The sequence below is a fragment of the Pteropus vampyrus genome, unplaced genomic scaffold, assembly GCF_000151845.1.
Source record: "Pteropus vampyrus isolate Shadow unplaced genomic scaffold, Pvam_2.0 Scaffold14, whole genome shotgun sequence".
NCBI lineage: Eukaryota > Metazoa > Chordata > Mammalia > Chiroptera > Pteropodidae > Pteropus > Pteropus vampyrus.
Window position 1 is genome coordinate 15,122,517 of NW_011888795.1, and position 22,620 is coordinate 15,145,136.

The following is a 22,620-nucleotide window of genomic DNA, read 5'->3' on the forward strand; positions in this document are numbered from 1 at the left end:
ACCAAGACTCATGTTCATTACAGAAAAAGGTCCCTTGTTCCCAGCTGTAGTCAGTACTACTCATCACCTCCATCCCAGGCAACCACTGATCTGCTTTCTAACATTGTGAATTAGTTTTGCTTTCTTTAAAATCTCTATAAGTGGCATTTCATTCTGTTTTATGGTAGGCAGAATAAAGGCCCCTTAAAGATGTTTATACTTTAATTTCCAGAACCTGTGAATATTTTACTTTATATAGCAAAAGATATTTTGCTGATGTGATAAATTAAAGGTCTTAAGATAGAGAGATTATCCTAGATTATACAGGTGGATATAAGTAATTACTCGAGTCCTTAAAAGCTTGTCTGAGAGATGACTACTGAAGAATGGTGAGAGAGATGCAACTGAACAAAACAAACTTTGATAATAGAGGAACGAGGACCTCTATTATCATGAGTCAAGGAATGTGGCCTGTCTCCAGAAGCTAGGAAGGTTGAAGAAATTGATCTCTCCTATAAGGTTCCAGAGAGGAATGTGGCCCTGCTCTTTCACCTTCATTTTATCTCAGTGGGCCCTGTGTCAGACTTTTACCAAACTATAAGATAATTAATTTGAGTTGTTTTAAGGTACTAAATTTGTGGAAATTTGTTACAGCAGCAGTTAAAACTAACATACTGTTTTCTTTTGATCCTTGCCTCCCCCTTTTCAATATTGATTATGCAGCTAAATCAGTCATTAGTTCCTTTTTATTTCTTAGTTCCATTCCGTTGTATGGATGTACAACAGTTTTGTAACCATTCTCCTGTTGATGGGCATTTGTATCATTTTCAATTTGAGCTATTATAAATAAAGCTACTGTGAAACAAATATTTTTGTATAGGTTTTTGTGTGGACATAATGTTTTCACGATTCTTTTTTACCTTGGAGTAGGATTGCTAGGTCAAGGCGTATGTTTAATTTTATGTGAAACTGCCAAACTTTTCCAAAGTAGTTGTACTAGTTTACATTCCCACCAACAATTTCTCTACCTTGGAAGTTTTAGCCTTTTTAATCTTGATCATTCTAATGGATGTGTAGTAGTGTCACCTTGTGTTTTCCTTTCATATGTCTTTTGTGGACTGTTCAGACATTTTACGGTTGTACTTTTATGCATATTTTTTGTCAGTCATAAAATATTTTTTGTATGGCTTGCTTTTTTATTCCTTTCATGCTTATTTTTGGTAAAGTTTTAAATTTTGATCAGGTCTAGATAATAATTTTTTCTTTTATGATTTTGCTTTTTGTGTCCTAAGAAAATTTATCCTATGTTGTCTTTTAGAAGTTTTAAGAGTTTTAGCTTACATTTAGATCTGTAATCAAACATTAAATCACTTTGATTTGATTTTTGGGTGTGATATGAGGTAAGTTTTTAAGATTTTTTTTCTTCATGTAAATATCTCGCCATTTCAGTACCATCCATCTGTTGAAAAAGACTATCCTTTCCCAGGAATGACTGTGACACCTTTGTCAAAAATTAGTTTTTTCATAGGGAAAGTACATTTCTTAAGATCTTCTAGGTATGCAATCAGATTGTCTGTGAATAAAGACTATTCCTTTTTCTGATCTGTGTTCCTTTTGTTTCAGCTGGCTAGGTAGGGCGTCCAGTACAGTGTTGCGTAGATGTCCGCGATGCAGGATATTGTTGTTTTTTCTCCAGTTTTAAAGGCAACACATTCTGTCAATATCATTGTCAAGTATGATATTAGCTGCAGGTTTTTCATAAATCTTAATAAGTTTTGTTAGAGGTTTTTGCCACGTCTACTATGATGATCACATATGTATTTTCTCCTTTATAAACACTTTCAAATGTTAAATTATCCTTGCTTGCATTCCAGAGTCACGATTTAATATTGTTTATATATTGTTAATTTGATTTCCTAATATTTTATTAAGGATTTTTCATGAGGGACATTATAGTTTTTGTTTTTTTGCTAGTGTCTGTCTGGTTTTGGTATTGGGGTAATGCTAATTTCAGAAAGTAAGTTGAAAAATGTTTGCCTTTTCTGTTTTTTAAACAGTTTTGTAGGTTTGGTATTCTTTTGTTCAAATGTTTGATACGATTAACCAGAAAGTCATCTGGGCCTGCAGTTTGTGGGAAGGTTTTTAATAACATCAAACTTCTTTTGTAGATACAGCACAGTATAGACTTTCTATCTCTTCTTGAGTCATTTTGGTAATTCATGTCTTCTAATTACAGAATTTATTAGCTTAATGTCCTCATTTTAATGAGTGGATTCTGTGGTTCTATTACCTTATTCATTTCTTATAATTAGCAGCAATATGTGCATTTTCTTGATCACTTTATGGAGAGGTATTTCAGTTGCATTGACTTTCAAAGACACAGACATGTTTAATTGCTTTTCCTCTATTACATGTCTATTTTCTATCGCATTGATTTCTACTTTATTTCCTTTTATTTACTAAATTTAATTTGCTCTTGTTTTTCTAGCCTTTTCTGCTTACATCAGTGACATCAAACCCCAATTCTTTTGTAATTATAGACCATTTAGAACTATTAATTTTCCTTTAAGTGCCGTTTTAGCTGCATCCCACAATTTTTCATAAGCTCCTTTTATTTCAATTTAATTCAAAATGATTTCTAATTTTCCTTGTGATTTCTTTAACCTTTGCTTAATTTAGGTATACGTTATTTAATTTCCAAATATTTGAGAACTTTGTACATGTCTTTCCTTTGCGGTCAGAGAAAATACTTTTTGTTAAATCTTTTAGATATATATCTAATAGCTCTGCATGTGGACTGTTGTGATGTTCTCTTTATACTCACTGTATTCTGTATTTGTTGCATGATATTTTCTGTAAATACCAGTTTGAGTCAAGTTGGTCAAGTGTTCAGCTATTATATATTCTTATGATTTTTATGTTTAGTTTTATCATTTGCAGAAAGAAGAGTGTAAATCTCCAACTCTAAATGTGACTTATTTGTTTCTCATAAGTTTTGTAAGCCTTCATGTCTTATATATCCAGATTATGTTGTTAAGTACATACATTTAAGATTTGTATGTGTTTTTAATGGATTAACCACATTCTTAGGAAATGTTACTCTTAGTCCTTGCCATAAAAGTACTATGTTTGATATTAATGTAACTACTACAGCTTCTTTATGCCTAGTTTTTGCAGTGGTATGTGTTTCTTTTACTTTTGATATGTCTATATTTTTATAGTAGGTTTTTTTTTAAAGTGTATAGTTGGACCTTTTTAAAAAAAAGTTTACAGTTTATCTTTGAGTTGGATTTAGATCATTTACATTTAATATAATTATTAATGTGGTTGAATTTAAGTATACTACCATGCTATTTGCTGTCTCATTAAAAAATTGCCTTGTTGATTTAGTAATTCTTTTGCATTTTTTTCCTATTATTGGCTTATTAGCTATACTTCTTGGTTTACTTTTTTTAAGTTGTTACCCTACAGTTTTCCTTTTTGCATATTTTCACTGTATTCAAGTATATTATGATAGTCCATATAATGTTAGTTAAGATAGTCTGTATTCAAGTATATTATGATAGTCTATATAATGTTAGTTATGATAGTCTGTTTCTTTTATTTTTTTGTACTATTTTTCTACATTTTACTTCTGTAGATATTATAAACTTGAGGATATAGTATATTTGCTTTAAACAGTAAGTTTACCCTTTAGAAGAATTTTTAAAATAAAAAGTCCTATATATTAGCATGCATATTTACCAGTTCTGGCACTCTTCATCCTTTTGACTAGATCTAAGTTTTTTTCTTGTCTGTGTTGTTTTCTTTCTGCTTAAAAACTTCCTTCAACATTTCTACTAGTCTCTTGGTGAGGGTTTCTGTCAGCTTCATTTTATCTGATAAAGCCTATTTAATCCTTATTTTTTAAGGATATTTTCACCGAATATAGAATTATGTGTTGTCACCTGTTTACTTGAGCATTTTAAAGAAATCTTTTCCATTATCTTCTTCCTTGTATTGTTTCTGATGAGAAGTCTGTAGTTCTTTGTTGCTATATATTCTTTTTTTTGGCTGCTTTTATTATTTTTCTCTTTAGCACTGATTTTCTTCAGTTTGATTATAGTATAGTGTGTACTATTCTGTTTATAATTGTTTAGTTTTCTTTTGTTTATTTTGCTTGGATTTTGTTGAGCTTTTTAGATTTGTGATTTATACTTTAATAGAATTTCAAAAAAATTCTTAATTAAGATTTTTTCTTTCCCACCTACTGCAACTCCAGTTACACTTCTGTTTGAATAGTTGTTGTCATACAAATTACTATGGCTTTTCTTTTTTGTTTGATTAAAAAAAAATTCTAACTTCTCAAAAACTCAATTTGAAGCCTATGGAATAGTATGACTGTTGATAGGTGCTGGGTATCACTGTTCTCAAATTTAAAATATTTCATGTTGCCCTTGAGAGTTCACTGGCACTCCAGGGTTCCTCAGTGGCCTAGTTGGGAACTGTGGGCATGTAGATAATAGCCAGAAATTTTATGAAGGCCTTGAGATATACCGCTTGAAGTATATTAAGGGTCTGTTGTACTACAGTTTTATATTATAGAAGATGGTGTTCATTATATACTGTTGTCTTTTTCTGGAGTACTTATGATGGAAATATCTTTGTGGTTTTCAGAGTGGTAATTGATGTGCAGTCTTTTTTTCTTTGACTCTTTTAGCAGTTTTAGGTTCTTTTTTTTTTTGGCTGCTAAAATTCTGGACTTTTTTGTGTGGTAAAATATATAGAATATAGAATTTAGCACTTTAACCAATTTTAAGCATACAGTTCAGTGGTATGAAGTACATTCACAGTGTGTGAACCATCACCAGCATTCATTTCCAGAACTTTTTTATTATCCCAAACAGAAAGTCTGTACCCATTAAACAATAACTTAGCATTTCCTTCTGCCCCCAGCCCTTGGTAAACTTTTTTTCTAAGAATCTGCCTATCGTAGGTATCTCATGTAAATGGGATCATAGAATATTTGTCCTTTTGTGTCTGGCTTATGTCAATTAATAAAATGCCCTTGAAGTTCATCTTAAATGTTGAGGGTGTATCAGAATTTTATTTATTTTTTATAATTTCCCTCAGTTTTATCGAGATGTTATTGACACAGAACACTGCATAAGTTTAAGGTATACAACATAATGATTGGATATACGTATATATTATGAAATGATTAACAAGTTTAATGAACATTTATCACCTCACATAGTTACAGATCGTTTTTTCCTTGTGATGAAAACTTTTAAGATTTATTCGTAGCCGATTTCAAATGTACAATACAGTGTTGGTAAGTATAGTTACGTTGTACATTACATTCCTAGAACTTATCGTATTACTGGAAGTTTGTACTTTGGTCCACCAGTGGAAAGGAATTTTATTTCTTTTTATGGCTGAATAATATCCCGTTATATGTATATACCACATTTTATGTATACATTCATTTGCTGATAAACAATGGATTTTCGCTTCTGGATATTGTAAATGATGCTGCTGTGAACATGGGCGTGCAAGTATCTCTTTAAGACCCTGCTTTCAGTACTTTTGAGTATATACCCAGAAATGGAATTGCTGGATAATACAGTAATTTTAGTTTTTTTGAGGAATTGCCATACTGTTTTCCATAGAGGTTATATCATCTTACGTGCTCACTAACAGTGCATAAAAGTTCTGATTTCTTCACATCCTTGCCAACACTTCTTTTTTGGGTGGTGGGGAAATAATAGCCATCGAAAGGGATATGAGGTGATATTATTGTGGATTTGATTGGCAATTTCCTAATGATTAATGATGTTGAAAATCTTTTGATATGCTTGTTCATCATTTATATGTCTTATTTGGAGAGATGTGTATTCAAGTCCTTTGCCCACTTAAAAAATCAGATCTTTTTTTTGTTGTTGTAGGAATTCTTTATATATTATGGATATTAATCTCTTATCAGAAAAAAGTGATTCGCAAATCATTTCACTATTGATTGTATACTTTGATTCATATTCTGTTTATATGATAATAGCCATCCTAATGGGTGTGAGGTGTTATCTCACTGTGGTTTTGATTCGCATTTGCTAATACCTGATGATGTTGAGCATCTTTTCATGTGTTTATATTGGCCATCTGTATATCATCTCTGAGAAAGTTTAAGACTTTAACAGGTGTTTTTGTGCACTAGCTTAGTTATTGCTTTCATTTACTTTTCTGTTTTTATTTGCATTACACAGTTTTAAAATTTTATTTAATATTGCTTTGTTCATTCTTAATGCCCCTCTAGATTATTTTTGAAACAATCTTTAATTCTAGGTAAGATAAATTCTTGGTTGGTGAAGTATTACTCTACTGTTACATCTTGACCAGTCATTAATCAATTATGAGGCACGGGGCAGGTCATTTTGGTTTTCTCTGGATCCATAAAAGGTAATAATGATATATATCTTAGTTGCAAACCAGTCTTCAAGCAGTATGGTTCTGCAGGGTAGCGTCAGCTGAATAGCAGGAATTGTGAATAGCAAGGGCTAAGCCCACTTTTAGGAAAGCTGTGTGGAACATGGAAAAAGAACAGAGGGAGAAGGAAGCAATAATAGTTCAATTAGGGCTCATTAAGAGCAAAGTAATTGGGATATCAAACTCTGAGGAAGTTCTATGAATGAGGGGCAGAGAGATCTATGTAGAAAACAAAAATACATGGAAATGTATAGAAGCTTGCCTGAATAAGTAAAGGAAATAAATATGGATAGAGCAACTTTCTGCAAAAGCTTAGAGTAGATTGGGGGCTCAAATTAGTCATTTGGTTCTGGAGAAACCAAAGAGAGAAGAGGGAAGAGGGAGGGAAAGTAAGGTGCATAATGCAGAGTGAGTGTAGTAACTTACAATTGTCTTGCAGACTAAAAAAGAAGGGTGACATCTGGCAACATCTTGGAAGAACTTTCACAACACAGCCAGGCGAATTGAGTAATCTAACTTAACTTTTAATTTGTTGAAATTGTATTTAATTTATTCCTTAAATTCCTTTGCACTGTTATCAGTCTGAATCAAGTTGGAGCAAATTGTATTTAGTAGTGTTTAGTACAGAAGAGTACTGTATCTAGTGGGAAAACTCCTTTTACTCTTGGATAGTGAAAAATTCTGAGATTTTAGTAGCTGAGACAGGGAATATATACTGCAGGTGTTCCAGAGTACAGCTGGTTGCACACTCAGCCTATTTACTGCTTTATTGTGTAAATCATCATTAATAGACTCTAATGCAACTGTATTTTTAATATAACTTCTGATACATACTGATAAAGTTAAGCAATATTGGGACATACACTTAAAAAATACTTCATAAGTGGAGATGATATAATCTGAAAATGCGGCTTTCAGAGTCGTAGATCTGACTCTTGTCCCAGCTACTATTTTACATACCACGGGTGATGTTGGGAAGGTGACCCAACATTCTCGTCACCAGAGCTACATTAATCTGTATAAGATAAAGACCTTAAACATCATCTTTAATCAGCATCTATCTGATTCTGTGGTCTTATGTTTTTTTTTGTGGGTTTTTTATTAGCTTTCTGAGCTATCTTAGAAACAAGTATGTTATATATAATTTTATTTCCAAGAGAGAATGAGTTTTTTAAGTTCATAACAACCAGCTCACATTTCAAACCTTTCGTCAGTGTTGAACTTGTATTATGTGGTGGTCAAATCTCATAGATTCTCAGAAGTTGTTCCAGTTTGTGCACTAATTTTTAAGTGAAGGTAAAAACAAGGAATGTTGTGACTACCTTATTTATGAATGCTTCCCTCTGTTCTCAGCCTACTGTAACTGGGATTATGTCAGAGAATCCTCAGATGATCACTTTCTGTGAGTTGCCGCCTTCATGGCACTTGAACAAAGGGTTATATATAGCTTATGTTTTTCCACACAGAAAAAGTCATTTTGCGGTTTGGAGATAGAGTCGAGAACACTACCAACAAATGGGAAAAATTTTTTCTAGAACATTGTTAAACTACACGACAGAGTAAAACAGTGTTTGAAGCTGAGGATTTCAAAGGGACAAATGATTTTATTTATTTTTTATTTTTTTGCTAGCTATTGAGTTTGTAGTGGCTGAAAGAGGAAGAAAATCAGGGACTGGTCAGTTTTCACTTTTAGTGACCTAGTGACTTTTGGCCTCTGGATATTGACATGCATGGAAGGCACCCTGCTATGAGCATTTCTCAGCAGCTGTTCCAGTCCTTTACCTGTGAGTTTCCAGTTCTTTTGGCTCATTTTGCTTAGTTTGAAGAAATTGAGGATTCGATCTCCTGCTAAAATTAAAATGTCAACCTCTATGACAGTAATTTGTTCTTCCCCTCTGTATTCTTGAATCCTGCGCCCCCCCAAACAAAAAAGGAAGTGCCAGTTATTTTTTCAATATCTTCCTTACCGTTGATCTTTTCAATTTTTAGAGAATATGAAAAGCCAGGTACAATTGGCTCTTGGTTACCAGCACCCTGATTGTCCTGAAAATTACTCTTTTTGATATTTTTAGTTCAATATGTTTACTCTTGCTAAAGAAGCACAGAGTAGGTAAGAGGAAAGTGTTTTAACTTTAATTATGGGACAAATTGTGCAGTGCTACCTGTTTCACATTCTCAAAGCAGGTTATCAAGGATTCTGGAAGTACATGTATACCAACTTTAAGATTTGTTTACATTGGCATTTCCTCAATTATTTTAGAACAATTTCAGAGCAGAGATTGGCATACTGTTCCTGTAAAGAATCAGGTAGTAAATATTTTAGGCAGTTATTCAAGTCTGCTTGTTATAGTGGGAAACCAGCCATAGACAATATGTAAATGAATGAGCATGGCTGTGTTCCAATAAAATTTTATTTATATTAGACACTGAAATTTAAAGTTCATATAATTTTTATACCACGTTCCCCCAGCATTTAAAAATGGAAAAACTACTCTCAGCTTGTGGATTGAACTAAGGCAGGTTGGATTTGGCCCATGGGCCATAATTTGTCAACTCCTGTTTTAGAACAATGATGATTCGGTCCTATACTATTTAAGTAATTGTAAAGTTATTATAGTATGAAATTAGCAAAATAAGCTATCAGTTCTAAGAAACCTGATATCAGAAGATTTACCATCTTAGATCTCAGTTTCCTTATATGTAAAATGGGAATCATACAAGTATTGTAAATTATAGTTCTTTATTATAAATAACAACCCACCCTAGCTATTGTAAGCAGAGTAGGGAATTAGTAAAGAATATCAGGTAGATCATAGAATCATTGGAGAGTGTTAGAGATAGAGACTTGAGTCCATGCTTCTGGGAACATTTCTCAAAACCATACTGCAGAACTAGGTTTGAGAGAGCCACTGATGCTGAGCACTAAGGGTGAGGTTCTCACCTTGACTGTAAATGCTGCTTATGTTGGCTCTGGCACTCTTTGAGTGATAGCAATGTAATGTTGTAACTAACCACTGGGAAATGGCTAACATTGCTGCTGCCACCATCAAAAGCCAAATATATCTGCCGCCTTAGGCTTGAGCAAAAATGGAAGTTCTACTCATTGCTTACTTGCAAATCAAAGTCTCTCGGAGGCTTATATGTTAAAGATAAAATAATATGCTATGTTCCTAGCTATAAAGGAGGCTGGGTATTTTAAGTTTGAATTTTTAAATTAGAAATGACATTAATACATTAAATGGCATATCATAAAATGTAGAAGTGTGCACAAATGAAAGTCTCAAAGTTTAGTCGTGATGAATATGATGTATGTCCACAAAAGTAGACACTTAACTTTATCCTATTAGCATATATACCACATTTTGTACTGTAACAACTGTAACAAGCTGTTACCTAAAAACTATAATTTATGAAAGGTTTGTGTTCTAAGTTGATATGTGTAAGTTGCTTATTTAGAAGGACCTAAAGCTTATTTTCCCTTCAAAACAAGGTTATAAATAATGGACTTGTTTCCAAGGTAGCCAGAATAAGGTTGTTTACAAAAGCCAAGTGTCTATTTCACAGAGATAAGTTCCTTCCTGATGGAAAGATCCTGAGTGTTATCAGCTTGCAACCAGGTGGCTGTTTGTTCACTGTGAAATATAGTACTGTTTTGTGTAGAGGTGAGAGGGACTCAGTTGCTGCTCGTGGTAGACTGTGTTATTCAAAAATACTTGCTTTTTTTCTTTACTGGGCTTTCTTCTACAGGGTCTCTGCCTACAGGAAGTATTTCCTTCTTCCCTCTGACATCGGGCTTGGCCATGGGACTCCCTTTGGTTAGTGGGAGATGAGAAGTGACACACATCATGTCTAAGCAGAAGCTTCAGGAGCCAGTTTATGAATCGATTTTTGCTCATTTTCCTCTGCCACAAAAACAGGCATGACAGATGAAGGTGTTTCTTTTGCCAGGATCACAGAACGACGGAGCTATCTGTAGCCAACACAAAGCCAACGTAACAAAAAGTGAGAAAGATGTTTTTGTTTTCGTAAAACAGTAGTTCTCAAAACACTGTTTATTGAACCTAATACCCTTTCACGATTAAAACTATATTTTAATAATAACACTAAGTGTCCTTTTCACTGTGTTGATTGTAGTGCAAGTTGCCCTTGCACTGTGGTTTAGAAGTGATGGTGGGAAAAACTGCTGGTGCCTTAGGAAATATTCCTGCAGTTACTTCAAACTCAAACTGTGTTTTTCAGTACCACATATTTACAGTAAACAAGAAAAGTTTTACTTAAGAATGTCCTTGATGAAGCAGTAAAAATTATTTTAAAGATCTAGATCCTGAGTATACATCTTTTTACAAGTGTTTGTGGTGAAACAGGAAGTGTTCATGAAGCACTTCTGTATGCTGAAGTATGATTGTTGCAAAGAAAAGCAGTTGTGCGATTGAGTTATGAGCTGAACTAACCTTTTTTATATCATTTTCACTTGAAACAGCGATTCAGTAGGGTTATTCTAACATGAACATTTGACAGACATTTTCTCAAAAGAACGAAGTGAGCCTTTACTTCAAGGAAAACAACTGGCAATATATGTTGCCAATGATAAAATCTCAGATTTCAAGTGAAAATTAGAATTATGGAAAATTATCAGGCAATGTGAGCTTGACAGTGTCCCAGTATTTAGGCTTTTTGCTAAGCATGGTAGTGATACAGGTAAATGTAATTTATTAAAAATTTTGATGCTTTATAATGAAATTCCATCATTTGAGAGATACACCTAAATCAGTGGACCAACATTTATGATTGGTGAACGATGCTGAAAATTTTGCATGGGTAAAAGATCTATTCATATTGCGAGTCTAATGGATTTTAATGTAAAAGTATGAAAAGGTAATTGATTGGGTTTAAGATTCCACACTTCAGTAAATTTTTAAGACATTATCACTTGTTGAATTTTGATATAGAATCAAATAATCATAGCTCTTTGAAAAAGCTGTGTTATATTCCTCTTCTTTCAGCTATAGGCATACCTCATTTTATTGCACTTTGCTTTACTGGACTTGACAGATGTTGCATTTTTTACAAAGTGAGGGTAAGACCCTCCACTAGCAAAAAAGATAACAACTTGCTTTATTGCAATACTCAATTTATTGCACTGGTCTGGAACTGAACCTACAGTATTTCTGAGGTATGCCTGTATATATCTGTGAGTTTGGAGTTTCTTCATACATTTCAACCAAAACAGTATATTACAGCTGATTGAATGGAGACACAGATATGATAATCTAATGTCTTTTGGTAAGGCAGAGCTTAAAGAGATTTGTAAAAATGTAAAACGGTCTTAAACTTTTATTGTCTTTTTGGGGGGGGAATGTAGTTTATTTTAAAATAATTTGTGTTAATGTAATTGGTTTATTATTTTTAAAGCGAAATAATAAACATTGTAAATATTTTTCATTTTAATTTCTAATATAACAAATATAAACTCTAGAACTCTATAAACATGTTCTTTGAGAGCCTTCATTTTAAGACTATGAAGTTCTTATAAGCCCCAAATGTTTAAGAATCATTGTTGTAAACTGTTAACATTTTTAGTATTGTTTTATACTACCTAGAGAAAGATGACACATTGGCAGTGTAACTAAGTCAGTGTTGTTGAGAAGTACAAGTTGGTACAGTTTTGTTGAGCTATTGTGTTACTGTGGCTGTTTTTTGTGAGGCCATCGATTAGGCTTGAGGTTTCTGGGAAAGATGTTGACTGACTTTCAAGGAATAGATTATCTTGTCTCACATGATTTAACATGATTACGGTCTCCTCCAGAGCTTTGGTGAGCCTTCACATGGGACAGAAATATTTTCACACTTGGTCAGTTCTAATAGGTCCTCTATCCACATAGCTCTTCTTTAAATTATTATTCATATTTTTTGGTTTGAGGACCTGACCTGGAAATCTAGCCACATGATTACTCCCTTTTCAAAAATTGGTATGAATCTTATTCTGTTTCCCTTTCTTGACACTGTGGACCATGAGGTATATTGCCCAGAGGGAGGATTTCTTTGTTAATTTTCCTTAAGAGCCATTGCAGATTGGGCAGTATGATTAAAAGAATCAATTTCTGTGTGATATCAGCTTGTAATGAATGCAGTCAAGTGTAATCCAGGCTCGTATTTTTTTCTTTCTCAGTTAGTAGGTCATAGAGAATCCTCTGTATAGTGATAGGCCTTGTGTGAGGAAGAAATAGCAGTGAATTTTAGGATTAGGCACACTGAAAATGTGAATCCTGTTTTGTGTATACCATGACCACTTGACGATGTAGTTTTTCTGTCATATCGCCTTCAACTCTGTGGGTCAGATGAAGATAATTCCTGATGGACAGCTGAGGTTTTATATTTTATAGTGACATGTGACTAGATGTTTGTTCTCTACCAGACAGAAGGTACAAGAATTATTTCCAAAAGAAAATCTTGGTTTGATAAAGAGGGTATGACTTGCCCTAAAAACCTGAAGGGTCTCTGTTTGCCAGTGGCCTTTTATGGCATTGATCTGTTGTCACTTTGAGCTCCATTGCAATCAGAGTCATTATGGTCAAGTGGCAGAGCCACTTCTACTGCAGCCTGGATTGGAAGAGAATTTCCTCTTCCTCTGGGCCATACTTAAACTGATGAATTTCAGATCACTCAGTAAATAAAGCAGCACACCTAAATCGGTATTTGTTTTTTCCAGTATCCAAAGAGGCTCAGCAAGGTTTCTGCTTCTTTGTTGTAGGAGGTACAAGGTGTAGTGATGTGTTTTTCATTTGGAGGGGATATCATGACTTGCCACACTCCACTGACTCCTAGAACTTTATAGTGGTGACAGGAACCTGTATTTTTTTTGAAACTTCGTGTCTTTTGGCATACGTGATTTAAGGCATCTAGAGTACTGCTTTTTCCTCCTCATAAGATCCTATTGGCTTAATTTTATCAGTATAGTGGACTAGTGTGATGTCCAGTGGTGTGGTGAAGTAACCAAGGCCAGATGAAAGCTAGAAACTTGACTTAGCCTGAGGCAGTGTAGTGAATGCACACTGCTCTCCAAGCCAAATGAAAGCAAATTGCTTCTTGAGTTCTATTTGCCAAGATAGAGGAACCATTTGCCAGAATCTTAGCCGCATACCAGATACTGCTCCAAGGAGATCAAATTTGGATTACTGGTTGTTTTTTGTAGTCATTAGGATTAAAATACTGTCATTTTAAAAGAACATATGTGTGTTGTGCATGAGCCAAATACATCTTTGAAGTCTTCGATAATTCCCCCAGCAATACAGTATTTCATTTGGAGGGAGAGCTCCAGCGGTCTCTATCTGACCTTTCCTGATAAAGTACTGTCCCAGTGCTCCACTTGTCAGGGCATCAGTGTGGGATTCTGTCAGTTGGTAGTCAGCTGAGACTACTCTCTTTAGTTGTACATTCAGCACTTGGGAAGGTAACCATAAGATGAGAGCGTTGATCCACTCTCTAATAAATGGACATTTGATTACTATAATCTCTCATTCTGACATATATACCACAGTGGTGCTATGTAGGTTCTCTTAGTTTAAGAGTTAGGTTTTTATAGTCCCCCAAAAGTCAGGATATTTCTCTTTTCCCAAGTGCATAGTTACCCTCATAAGTGATTGATGATCATTTGTGGAAAGCCAAGAGGAGAATCACAGTACTTATGATGTAATTGTAGAGTCTGTTGAAGGGTACTTTGCGGGACTTTTATTCGGAGGCTCTGGGTGTGGGAACTTTGGAGGCTGTAATTTTCTGTTTTGGGTGGCTTATGTCCCCTCTGTCAGGCCTTTCTCTGTTCCATACCTAGAGTTGTTTATTTGTGTAGATGAGGGATCAGCAACCTTTTCCTGTAAGGAGGCCAGATATTAAATATTTTAGCATTGATGTGCTTTATAGTCTCTGAAAAAACGACCCAACAGTCATCGTGGTGCTGAAGTAACCATAGACAATACATAAATTAAGGGACGTGTCTGTGTTCCCATAAAACTTACAGAAACACAGTGGGTCAGATTTGGACCACAGGTTGTAGTTTCTGTACCTCTGGTAAAAATCTTACGGGATTATGGTGGGATGTCCTAATATGATTTTAGGGACTTTCCAAGATTCTTGCAGACAAACCAGTTTGATAACCACTAGGTTCCTTTTTCCTTAACCTTGCTTGGTCCCACTTGATGTTATGATTAAGCAGTCAGCAAAATCACACTATGCATTTTAGTCTTGACAGCACTAGAGCAGGCATTGGCAAACTACTGCCTGCAGGCCAGAGATGGCCTATATTTGTTTTTTTATGAACCACAAGCTTAATATGCTTTTCATATTTTTAAGTAATTGAAAAAAAAAGAATGATAATATTCTATGAAATTGTGAAAATTATATGAAATTTACGTTTTCATATATAAGGCTTTATTGGAACACAGCCACATTAATTTGTTTACATATGTTTTATGGCTTTCATTTCACAATAACAGCCCTTATGGCTTTTGAAAAAGGCCATTTCTTGCCGATTCCTGCTCTGAAGATTGGAGAAGAATCCCTCTGTCATGTTTAGTAGCTGCCTTGTTCCTCGTCAGCGCCTTGAGTCAGAATTTACACTGTGAATGTTGCCTTATTTTTCAGAGCTCTCCAGTGCGGTTAGAAGCGGTAGGTGCACTCCACCGTCCTTGTCCTCACGCCCTTCATAGTGTTCTGCTGTCTCCACTTGGTCCCCAAAGCCTCGTTTTCGGTAGGCACTTCATTACGGACAACCACGCTTTATAATTTAATTTTGTCACAGCCTGAATGAACTGTCAGGGGCCCATCTTATATAATTGTGTCTTCGCTAAATTCAAACCTAACCAGATTAGGTAACTTTCTCAGATTCCCGTTACCTTAAAACTTTACTCATCACCTCACAGATCATAAGAATTTAATGATATGAACATTAGCAATATTTTATTGAATTTTTACCGTGTGCAGGCACTAAGCTAAGTGCTTTTTACACTTAAGAAGTAAAGACATTAGTATAGTGCCTGATGCATAAGTATTCATTGATGGTTAGTTGATATTTATTTTTTAATTTAAAAATATCTCCGTTTCATGTATTGTAAAAAACTCGATTAGCTATTAAAATTTTTAAAATCACATTAAAGTTAAATTGGAGTGATTGACATAAATATTTTTTGCCTATAATATCCTTTTTTAAACGTGTACACAGTCAATTCTTGTTATTCATAGTGTTTATGTTTATAAGGTTGTTGTGACCACCGAATTAGCAAGTACTAAACTGTTGCTCCTAGGCTAAATAATAGGGTTAGGTTCCTGCGAGCTTCTGGTCACAACATTTTTTGTCAACTTGTCAGTAATAACCTTATTTTGTGTGTTTCTGTTTAAAGTCATATATTTTTAAATATATTTAAAATAGTGTTCTATTTCTTTAACGTGGCACTCATGGCCACCAGCCTTATAACACCTACATGAATGAAGCCCATCTCCCACACATTTTCTCCATAAGGCACATCGCAGCTGTCTTGTGCTTAGGGAACAGCAGACAGCCTTTCAGCACTATGCTTGGGATATTAAAATAGCAAAATCAATAAAAAGCACAAAAATTTAAAAAATATGGCACTAAATGGACCATACAAAGGATGTTTGTTTATAGTATGAGAGCTGAAACAAGGCAGAGTGCTTGCCTTATATACATGATAGGCAACTCAGCTTTCTGCTCTGTACGTGTCTATAGATTGCGAAAGGGCCACAAATATTAATTTTGGGGTCACATATAAATTTTAGCGTGTAGGCAGATTTCACAGATATGAAATCCACTGTTAATGGGGATTGCCTATACCTTGCCAGATGCCACAGTTTATAATTATGTTACAGATAAATAATTTGGTGTTTAGTCGTACCCATTCCCCCCCCAATTTCTGTTTTCTCTTTTAACAGTATTTTGTTCATCTTGCTCCTCTTTTATGCTGTTAGATTCTGCCCATGTTTGGTGGATCTCGGTTAGTATTGGCAGGTGAAATGTGTCTCCTTCCTCCATCAGGCCTCTATCTGAATGGTAGTTTTAGTGTGTAATGGGTTGTGTGAAGTGGAATTAGGTGTAGACCAGCAAGCAGATCTGACCTTCCAGAGAGGGTGGGTGAGGAATAGGCAAAGTGGCGTCCTTCTCACTTGGATAACTGTGGTGTCTTCAAGTACTGCTGGGGAGCAGTGCTAGCGGTGCTTTGGTATATTAAACTTGGACGGCATTAAGAGCTTGCTCTCTGTCCCCTTCTTTTCTCCCCTGCCATTTCCCTGCCCCCCTTTTATTTTTCTCTTTGCTTTAGAGGTCTGATGTTGTCTCCATCTTTCTGCTCTGCTTTTCTCTCAGGCCTGGCTACTCTCATAGGGAGCCTAACCCAGGCAGAAATGCCTGCTTTACAGAGACCAGCTCTCTGGCTGTATCCTAAAGGCAAAAGCTGCCACCACCAGGGTTTCTGTTCACAGGGTGAGAGAAGAGGGGAGGTCATCTGCTCAGAATAGAGTAATGCAGCACCCTGATGAAGCACCTCAATTGTTTTCCTCTTCAGAGATAGGATCAGTTTGATTTTAACTTGGAATTTCTGTAGGATGTCCTTAGAAAGCCGTTGGTATCTTATATGTGGTTTCTTTTAGTGAAATGAGTCTTTTCTACTTTCTGTCTGCCCAGAATTCTTTAAAATTTATGATCGTCTAATGACGTCTTTTCTTGTTTTGCAATAGTGTTATTGTTTCATTTTAATTTTAAATTTTTTCGTGCTATTTCAGTGGGACCTTGGAAAAGGAGAAGAGAGGTAAATACATTTATTCAGTATGCTGCCTTGAACTGTAATTGACTAATTTGTGACTGATTTTAAAGGGTAGATAAGTTCCCAAGCACATCTCACTCTCAATGTATATGACTTCTTTTGTGCCTTTGAATAATTTTTTAAATCTTCTATTTTTCCCCACTAACAAAGAACATTTTAATTTTCAATCTCTGCCATAATGCTCACTGCTACTCTCTGGGCTTATGGCTTCTTATAGGAGAAAACATAAATAAGCACAGGGACATTTCTGGCCATCAGCTTCTGAGTGCCTCCTACCCCCTCTTTTTTGTATATAAGGTTATACATGTGAATGAAGTCATTTTTTTTTTTTAAGAGGCAGTATGTATCAGAGAATATTTATTGTCATTCATGAAAATGGTCAGAAAACTGATAAAATTGGGTTGCTATCTCTAGTGAAGCATAGCAAAACAGAGAATCATTTTTGAAAATGATTTAGTAAAAGCCTAAGGGAAGAGTGTGAAAGAACAGCTAGGTCATTTTAGTTCTTTGCCATCTTATAGGGACATGCACTATAGTTTTAACATTTTGCTAGAAAGGGAAAAATATGGTACTTATGTCTCTAACACTTTTTCACTTAACTCCTTGTAAACCTTGTTTTTCTTGTTGTCATTGTTTTTGTAATGTCTGAATATTAGGTGAAGGATTTTGCTGCCCAGATGTTTTAAACTTCAGGCCTTTGATGAAAAATCAAGATGTGTCAGTATTACAGCTGTAATAAAGTCAGTGCTTATGTTGGTAGCTTTCAGACTTTTTTGGTCTGTGGTCCACAGTAAGACATCTAATCTACATTGCTGCCTTGTATATGTGTATATAATACTGAAATTGGTGAATTTGATGAAACAGTATTTGCCCTTCATGTGATACACTCTTATTGTCTATTTCATTAATAAAAAGGGTCTGTCCCATTAACTTACTTTGATGACCCACTAAGTGGTTGTGACCTGCAGTTGAAAACTCCTGATTTAGATCTTGATCCACTAGAATAGTGGGAAGATGGAGGGATTTGAAATCAGGTAGACCTGGATGGTTCTAGCTTAATGGTTTTGGGTAACTTCTTTTTTTTGAGTCTGTTTTTGCAGCTATGAACTGGGAATAATGATATCTTGATAGCTTGATTGTGAAGATTGGAAACATGTAAAGTGACTAGAAGTGCTAGGAGTGGGGAGGTATTTAATAATTGGAAGGTATTTATTATTTTTGTTATTTTTACTATATGCCACCTGTCAGCATTCTGAATTGCCTTTAGGGAGGTAGGTATCACTTTATCAATATAGAGACACATAGACAGAACTGCCCTTCAGGCTGGGATGGTCATAAGTATACTATATAAGAGGTAGAGAAACCTAAAGGAGGAAGCCAGAGTTAGCAAATTACAGGCGTGCCTTATTTATTTATTTTTTTTAAGTTTTATTGAACAAGGTTTCTCAAATCCTCTCCAGTTAAATGGAGTTTTACTTCAGGAATACATAGGGACGCAAAGAAAAACAGGAATCATTTTAAAGCTGTGAAACTAGGCATTTCAGAGAATTATAGTACTGTTTTGACGATAACCGGTTTTCATTTTCTGACTCCATAGATAATTGGCACATCTCGTACAATATAACAGTCTTAGGAGGAACTGATTCTCATGTGTTTCCCGACAGTGGCAGCAGTGCTGGCTCCAAGTCCAGTATTCTGCTGTCATATCTCAGTTCTGTCTCCCACTAGATTGGGTTCTACTCTTCTGTGCTTTATGGTTTCTGCTGCAGTGTGACTTCTGCCTACTTCTGTCACATTCTTGGTTTCTTGGCTTCTGTTTTTTTGGTTGTAAGCAACAGACATGGATTCTAGATAACTGAAGCAAAAAAGAGGAAAGACGTGTGGTAGTTCATCGAAGCGAATTAAAACTGAAGAACAAGAGATCTAGGTTATAGAAATCAATGGGTTGACTTGGCAGTGGCTAATAATCAGTCCCAGTCATTTTCCTTCATAGTTTTTCTCTCCACATTCAGGTATCTAGGAGCCTGATTTGCCTAGTTGGAGTTATGTTTCCCTCCTTTGGCCAGGGTAGGAGAGGACAGTCTGAAAATCCAACCAAGACTGCAGTAGACTGGATGCTGGCAGCCAAAAACAACAGATATCCAATACAGTGTTGGTAGGGGGGAAGGGCGGGGGGAGGAAGAGGAAGGGAAGGGTGGGGGAGAGAGAGAGAGAGAGAGTGTGTGCGTGTGTGTGTAGGGGTATGTATATTATTTTCAAACTCCAGAGAGATGATATACCTGGTTCATACTTGTCATCCAGTATGGAGTGTGTTTACTGGGCACATTTCTGGTGAAAAAACTGAATAGAACTTTGCAGCAGTATGTGACTAGGGCTTAGGGCACATATCTTGAAACTATGATATGAGAGAGAGATAAAAAAACAAAGAAAATGTCCTCCCAAGGATTTTGGATTCATTATTTTAAGCATTTACATTATATGATTATATTTACCTTTTAGAAAATTTACTCTGAAGGCAATGTAAAGGTTGGAGTGAGAGTGAAGGGCTGTGCCATCAGATAGAGGCAGCAAGACCAGTAAGAAAGCTATTAGGTTAGTTGAAATTCAGATTTATAAGGTCCTCTCTGATCTGGCCCCACCTACCTCTCTGATTTAATTTTCTACCATTTGTCACTTGCTTAACCACTCTAGCCACAGTTATCTTTTGCTGGAGTCAAACTTGTTCTCACCTCTGAGCCTGTACACTTTGCTTGGTATACTCTTACCTTTGTCACTTGTTTGGATTCTTCTCATTTGTCCCTTCCCTCTTTCCTGGCTGTATTCTGTAGTCCCATTGCTCCTATGGTGTTTCACTATTAGATCATTTTATTTTCTTTATCACAGTTATTATACTCTGTTGTTCTCTCCCCTACTCCACCCCCACCCCCCACCCCCCTTTTTAACCATTCCACTAATAGTGATAGTTAGGCAGGGTTGATTGCTAAAGAAGACTCACAGGACCCAGAAGAAGAGTGTTGATCAGCCTATGGTTTATTGCTGAAAAAGGATGCAGTATAGCAACTGCATTGAAGTAAGAGTATATACATCACAACCAGAGGTTGCCTCACAAGCAGTGGGCCTGAAGAAGCTGCATGGGAACTCCAGTTGTCCACCCTCTGTAGGATTATACGGGACATGCTTTCTCTCTCAGATAAGGATCATGAAAGTGTGCAAGAAACACCTGGAACCAGGGAGCCCACAGTGGAGTCTCAGCCGGGACTTATATTCTGCTGGCCACAAAGGCTTATTTGTGCTGTGGAACTAGCCCCAATGGCAGACCTCTCTTGGGGTCTCACCAAAACTAGGTGTAGACCATCGATCTCACTGCGAACAGTAAACAGTGCTGACAAACTGGTACAAACAGTCCAGAGCTCATTGGACCCCTGTCTTCAAGGCAGCATTATTAATTGGTATGCTTTGGGCCTTAACCAGGCGTCAGTACTGTGCCAGGTACTTATTTCAGGAATATACTCAGGCCAGTTCAGGCCTGTTGGAATTACTCCTCAGCATGCTTTTTATTTACGTGTTTATCTTTCTCTTCCACTAGAATGTAAAGGCCACTAGAGCAGGAATTGTGTCCGTTGGAAGATATCATTAATTTTATTAATGTGTTTATGATTTGATAGTGGATATTCAGAATGATTAAAAGTATCTTTTCCATTTAGGGTTTTTTTTTTTTTTTTCAACTTTTAGGTTTACCACCTAAGTATCTTGGGAAGGACCAGGCACTTTATGCAGTGTTGAGGTCAGGAAGCAGTGAGTGATAAGAAAAGGGTATAAAAGTGAGTGCTGTTCTGCTCCCCTTCTTATTTCTTCATCCCTCCTTGCCTCCCCCTTAAGGGTCTTCACGAGTAGGCAAATAGGTAGTTTACCTTTTTGTATCCTTTCTTAACTATCTCCTTTAAAACAATTTTACTAATTTTACAGATAAGTGAGACAATGATAACTACCCATTTTTTTTAGTAACTTATTCACCAAACGTTTTTTTTTTTAAATGTACGTTAACTCTAATTTTTATGAGGATACTATAGAGTAGATAGTAATATTCCTATTTTGAAGAAATATAATCTGAGGCTTAGAAGTTAAGTATTACTCTCAAGGCTGTTCTTAGTAATTACTTGGCAGAGGTAGATTTGGACCTAGATCATAAGGGCTCCAAAACCAGACTTCTTCCCATCGTACCAGTGTAGTAGAAGTAAGAGATGGCCAAAAAAAAACCTTATAGTGAATGCTTGCTAACATAACCTTTCAACATATGGTCAGAATATAGATAGGAAAACATTCAAAATTCTGCCTCTTAACTGCTCGCTGATTCCACATTAACCATAACTTCTGGGCGCTCTGTCTTGTCTATTCCTCTGTTTCCTTTTGTACTTAAGTATTTAGAACTCTCATTTCTTACTGGATTCATGTCAAATAGTCAAATAGATATCTTGAAATGGATGCCTCTGATTTGCTAAGTAAGCTCATTATATCCTCTGCAATGTAGTTTCCTGTTGCTGTTGTGTCACTGACTTCAAAGTATCAGTAATTTACCTGATTTCATAGTACATCTAAATCACAAATATTGTAGCCTTTCCTTTTTTAAACCTTTCTGGATACTCCTTCTCTGAGGAGTTATTAGCAATTATTTTAACCTAGGCTCTGAGCATCTCTCTTTGGGTCTCTCTTTTTGCTTCCCTTTCAGGTTATTATTTTTAACTTCATTGTTGTGAACATTTGAACATTTTATATGGCTCGAAGTTTAACATGTACAAAAGTATATGCATTGAAAAATCCCCTGACATCTGCCCTCCTAGCAACTTGGTTCTCCTCTCTGGAGCAGTCAGTATTATCATTTTCTTAGGTGTCCTTCTAGAGAAGATACTATTATATATAAACAAATGTTAATGTTTTTTTTTTCAACTTTTAAAAAATAGTGTATGTTATATACATCGTCTTGCTTTTTTTTCCCTTCACCCTTCTAGCCTAAAAATATGTCCTGGTGATCATGCTCTTATTGGTACCTGCAGGGTTTCTTCATTCTCTTGTTTTGACTAAATAGTATATCAGTATGACCAGGCCCTTATGATGGACAGTGGGTTAATTTCTTTTGCTAATGCTGTTGTGACTAACTTTGTATATAAGTTCTTTTGCATATATGCAAACATATTTGAAGGATAAATTCCCCACAGTGGGGTTTTAAGGTCAAAAGATATTTGCATTAAGTTTCACTGCCAAATTGTTTCCAGGGAGGTTGTGGACACACCTACCAGCAGTGTTTGAGTATATTTACTATAAAGTGTTATAGTGCTTTTTATCTTCACCAAAC

General features: G+C 35.6%; 1 protein-coding gene across 3 annotated transcripts in view; it reads left to right on the top strand.

Moving 5' to 3' along the window:
- TBL1XR1 (transducin beta like 1 X-linked receptor 1) overlaps positions 1-22,620 on the top strand; it is a 146,543-nt gene that overhangs the window by 22,058 nt on the left and 101,865 nt on the right. The gene's annotated exons all lie outside the window — the stretch shown is intronic.